Source organism: Notolabrus celidotus, unplaced genomic scaffold (assembly GCF_009762535.1).
Source record: "Notolabrus celidotus isolate fNotCel1 unplaced genomic scaffold, fNotCel1.pri scaffold_225_arrow_ctg1, whole genome shotgun sequence".
Classification (NCBI taxonomy): Eukaryota; Metazoa; Chordata; class Actinopteri; order Labriformes; family Labridae; genus Notolabrus; species Notolabrus celidotus.
Window position 1 is genome coordinate 11,407 of NW_023260074.1, and position 6,094 is coordinate 17,500.

Consider the following 6,094-nt stretch of genomic DNA (forward strand, 5'->3'; position numbering starts at 1 on the left):
CTCTTTTGTGAGTGAGACTAGAACGCATAAAAAAGGAGGAGGTGTTAGTATAATTTTTAATGAGTTATTCAAATGCAAGCAGATGTTTTATGGAAATTTCACTTCTTTTGAATATGTGGCTCTTCAGTTAAATACATCCTCTCGGTCTATATTTCTTAATATTTACAGACCACCTAAATACTGTACTGATTTCTTTGATAACCTTGTTGAACTACTGTCTCTTATCTGCACTGACTTTGATTCTGTTTTAATTGTTGGTGATTTTAACATCCATGTTGACAAACCTGAGGACAGAGTGACTGAAGAACTGTGTTATGTCCTTGACAACTTTGGACTCACTCAGCATGTGACGCAGCCCACACACAACAGGGGCCACATCCTAGACTTGGTTATCTCCAAGGGTCTAAACATTTCCAAGGTTCTGGTATCTGATGTTGCTCTCTCTGATCACTGCTGTGTTTTCTTTGAAAGTGATTTATCTGTGAACACTAATGTTCAAACTGAGGTTATCTCAAAACGTTACATTACTGAAAGTACCAGTGATATATTTATTCAGGCTTTCTCTTCCATAACCCCCCTCTCTAGGTTCTCTGCAAATGAACTTGTAGAAGATTTCACTTTAAAAATTACAAACATTATTGATTCCATTGCACCAACTAAATTAAAAGTGGTCTCCAATAAGAAAAAATCGCCTTGGAGGAATACCATGCAGGTCAAACATGAAAAAAAGGAATGTCGAAAAGCTGAGCGCAGGTGGCGTAAAACAAAGCTTCAGGTTCATTATGACATTTATAAAGAAAGACTTCACATGTTTAATCTAGAACTGAAAAAGTCAAGGCAGACCTTCTTCTCAGACATTATCTCCAAAAACAAAGATAATGCACGCGCCCTGTTTGCTACAGTCGACAGGCTAACAAACCCCCCTGTGCCAGTGGCCTCTGAACACTTATCTACCAAGGCCTGCAATGAATTTGCATTCTTCTTCACTGCCAAAATTCAGAAAATCAGACAAGCAGTCAGCACTACTGTACGAGGTACTGGGAATGTGTTATCTGTGTGTCCACCAAAAAACAACTCAATCACTATGACACAATTTAATCCAATAAATTACAAAAACCTACAAGATATAATACAGCATTTGAAATCCTCATCCTGCTGCCTTGACATTCTACCATCACCATTTTTCAAAAAGGTTTCAGACTGCATGACCTCGGATCTGCTTCAAATTGTCAACATGTCTCTTCTTACAGGTGTCTTCCCCCAGGCCATGAAAACAGCAGTAATTAAACCACTCCTGAAGAAGAACAATTTAGATGCATCTGAAATGAACAACTATAGGCCGATATCAAACCTCCCTTTTTTAAGTAAAATTATTGAAAAAGCTGTTTTTCAACAACTGAACAATTATCTAATGATAAATGACTGTTTTGATGTCTTCCAATCAGGATTCCGATCACATCACAGCACAGAGACCGCTCTAGTCAAGGTCCTCAATGATATTCATTTAAACACAGACAACGGCAAAATTTCAGTTTTGGTATCACTTGATCTCAGTGCTGCTTTTGACACAGTTGACCACAAGATACTACTGGACAGACTTGAAAACTGGGTGGGAATCTCTGGTGCAGTACTAAATTGGCTTAAGTCCTATTTAAATGACCGGGACTATTTTGTGTCTATAGGTAAATACACATCTGAGCGGATGAAAATCGTATGTGGAGTACCTCAAGGATCCATTCTGGGGCCTCTACTATTCAACATCTACATGCTCCCCTTAGGTCAGATAATAAGAAACAACCAAATAAAATACCATAGCTATGCAGATGACACACACATTTACATCACCATATCACCAGGGGATTATAGTCCCATACAAACACTGAGTAAATGCATTGAACAAATCAATGACTGGATGAGCCAGAACTTTCTTCAGTTAAACAAAGAAAAAACTGAAATGATTGTTTTTGGAGCCAAGGAAGAAAGGTTAAAGGTTACTGCTCAGCTCCAATCTGCAATGATGAAATGTTCAAACCAAGCCAGAAACCTTGGTGTAGTCATAGACTCAGACCTTAATTTCAGCAGCCACATTAAGACAATTACAAAGTCAGCCTACTATCACCTTAAGAATATATCAAGGGTTAAAGGACTTATGTCTCAGCAGGATGCAGAAAAACTCGTCCATGCATTTATCTTTAGCAGACTAGACTACTGTAACGGGGTCTTTACAGGACTCCCTAAAAAGTCCATCAGACGGCTGCAGCTCATACAGAATGCTGCTGCTCGAGTCCTAACAAGGACCAAAAAAGTAGACCACATTACTCCAGTTCTTAGATCTCTACACTGGCTTCCTGTCTGTCAGAGAATAGACTTTAAAATCCTGCTGATGGTTTATAAAGCACTGAATGGTTTAGGCCCAAAATACATTGCTGATCTGCTACTACTTTATGAACCACCTCGACCTCTGAGGTCATCAGGTACTGGTCTGCTTTCAGTTCCTAGAGTCAGAACGAAACATGGTGAAGCAGCGTTTAGTCATTATGCACCACATATCTGGAACACACTCCCTGAATGCTGTAGGTCTGCTCCAACTCTCACCTCTTTAAATCAAAGATTAAGACTTTTTTATTTACCACTGCCTTCCTATCTTAGATTATTTTAACCCACTTTGAATTAAAATTTTAATGTAATTTTTAATATATTTCTAATTTTCCTTTTCTTTTCTGTTTTATCATATTTGTCATTTTAATTATGTTCTTTTATGCTTGTCTGAATGTCTCCAATGCTTTTAATGTGTTAATGTAAAGCACATTGAGTTGCCCTCGTGTATGAAATGCGCTATACAAATAAAGCTGCCTTGCCTTGCCTTGCCTTGCCTTCCTCAGAGTCCCAGCTTCACTGTAAACAGTTCCACAGAGTCTCAGTTTCACTGTAAACAGTTCCACAGAGTCTCAGCTTCACTGTAAACAGTTCCTCAGAGTCCCAGCTTCACTGTAAACAGTTCCTCAGAGTCTCAGCTTCACTGTAAATAGTTCCACAGAGTCTCAGCTTCACTGTAAATAGTTCCACAGAGTCTCAGTTTCACTGTAAACAGTTCATTCGAGTCTCAGCTTCACTGTAAATAGTTCCACAGAGTCTCAGTTTCACTGTAAATAGTTCCAGAGAGTCTCAGCTTCACTGTAAACAGTTCCAGAGAGTCTCAGCTTCACTGTAAATAGTTCCAGAGAGTCTCAGCTTCACTGTAAATAGTTCCAGAGAGTCTCAGCTTCACTGTAAACAGGTCCACAGAGTCTCAGCTTCACTGTAAACAGGTCCACAGAGTCTCAGCTTCACTGTAAACGGGTCCACAGAGTCTCAGTTTCACTGTAAAAAGGTCCACAGAGTCTCAGCTTCACTGTAAACAGTTCCTCAGAGGCTTCCCTCTGGCTTCCTTCAGCGGTGTGAACCTGAAACAGAAACTGATGTTCTTGTGATGTTCTTGTAATTAACAGGTCTTCAGTTTGCTGAAATAACAACATCATGATGCAGATTAGTCAAAAGTCCAAAGTCCAGCTTTGTCAGGTCTGTCCTCAAGAGGAGAAGAAAACTACGTCTACAATGTTTGTTTGTTGAATGGAGGTGGGATCCATCATTTCTGATGCTGCGTTCAGGGAAGTCAGGGAATCTAAGCGCTGATTGTCTTTAGTGACACAGCATCAAGCAGATTAGTGTCTCAGTGTAAATGTTTGATGTAGAACAGATTGTTAGCTGCTCTTTATGTAGATATCTGTTTACAGAGAGGAAGAAATCCTCCTCACATTAACAAACATGAAATGTATTCTCAACACTTTAATGTGAGAAATGCAAAATAGGAACATTTCTCCTCCATTCTCTTCTGGCACCAATAATCCTCCAGACAAACTGAAGACGTAAACTTCACTACAGTGATTTAACGTCAGGGCTGTCTGTTTCTGATGAGACCAGATTGAGCGTCGTCATTTTGATTTGGACAGTGTTTCGGGGATGAAATGTGTCTCCTGTTCAGAGTCACACTTCGAGCCAGCTGCTGGATCACAGCTGACGAGTGCTTCAGTGACGGGTGTGAGTCCTGACGGAGGTGTTGCCTGCAGAGAGAGACGAGCACGGATCAGATCTAACACGCCGACTGATTATCAACGGGAGGAAAATCTCATCATCTTAGATAAACATTAAAAGTGTCTTGTGAGGAATAAGATGTTATTAAACTTCAGAGTAGCTTTATCTCTCTGCAGGGGAGAGAGGTGGACAGGTCAGGATTATCTTCAGGGTCAGAGGAAGCAAAGGGGCAGTACATGAACGCCTAATGGGAAGAGCATGAAGTCACAGCTCCATGTTAATAAATGCTCAGATCCCCACAGGAGATCTCTGGAGAAACTTCACAACCTACATTAAGACATGGCTGAAAGGAGAGAGAGCAGTGAGCAGACATGCATACCTTTTATTCCCTCTGAGCTCACGCCAGTTGCTTTCCTGAGCTCCTGAAGTCTGTCTGATTTTAACTCCAATCTGCAGAGATACTAAAGCACACAACAGGCATGAGCTAAGTCTTCAGGGCAGGCTGCATGTGTGAATGCAAACAGTTGATTTTCACTCAAACCTTTCAACCACAGTTGTTCCCACTAGCCCTGCAGAAACACCCCGCTGCATGTCTGAGTGAGTGTCACTGTGCGATGTGAAATCCCACAAAAAATGATCCTGTTATCCTGAGAAAACCAGCTCAGGATGATGAGATAAATCAGTCCAGCTCTGATAAAACATCCAGAGATTATTGTCTCCAGAGAATGGAGTAAATAAAAAGTATGGATGCTTGTCTGTTTTGGGCTTCCATAGATCCATGCCGCTCTGAAACCACACGGCCGTCTGGATAACTCCCTCTTTGGGTGTTACACTTAGTTTTTCTCCATCCACACAGTTTCTGAAAGCATGCCTCACACTCTCAGAACTCTACACACAAATCAAAACACACACACACAATGGGCAAAACCCCTCAGCTCTGTGCAAAACTTAACATTCAAAACAATTATATCCTCTCAAAATGGTATTTTGTTTTCAAATCCACAAACCACCACATGAAGAGACATGTTTAAGACCCAGTTGAACTCTGATGTGCTCAAAGTAAAACACTTTGTCTCCATTCATCAGAATCAGAGTTACTACAGACACTACATACAGAAGTGTGTTGTAAAATATTTTAGAATATTGATTCTCCAAACACACAAATACACGGTAAGAATATATTTTTTCCCCCCCCCCAAAAAACCCAGTGTACACTGTACATCCCAACCAACACAAGGTTGCACATGCAGTGGTCTACATACAAAACAACAGAAGAATATACTGTATTCAGCTTTCCATTTAATCACCTTGGAGATCTGCAAATTAAAAATATGGTTTGACAAAAACAAATGATCATTTCATTTAAACAAAACAAAAATCATTGTATTTAGAAACAATAAATCTAACAATAACATACAAGTACAGATTGGGGGGGGGGGGTCAACATAGAAAGAGTACATGAACATAAATTCCTTGGTGTAATAATAGATGACAAAATTAGCTGGAAACCTCACATCAAACATGTTCAATCCAAGCTGTCAAGAAGCATTTTGGGGAAACACTTATAAAAGCTCCCTGCAGCCTCTGTCAGTCCTACAGAACAGAGCCATCAGAAGAGTTCACAATGTGGATTTACATGAACACACAAATTCATTGTTCCTCAAATCCAAAATATTGAAATGATTTCACCTTGTAGATTTTAAAACTGCACAAATTGAGTTTAAGGCAAGGAAAAATCTCCTTCCAGGAAATATTCAAAGATTGTTCTTTGAAAGAGAGAGAGAGGGGTTATAGCTTCAGAGGGAAGATTAAAGATGGTGAGTGTTCGGACCACAAGGAGAAGTTTCTGTGTTTCAGTCTGTGGAGTAAAACTGTGGAACAGACTCAATATGGAGCTGCAGCAACGTCTGAACATAATCCAGATCAAGAAGAGGTACAAAGACATGATTTTCATGAGGTACAAGGAGGAAGACTAGTGCTGAGAATCACGAGGGGTTCACTTTTGATTGTTGGTGTAAATATG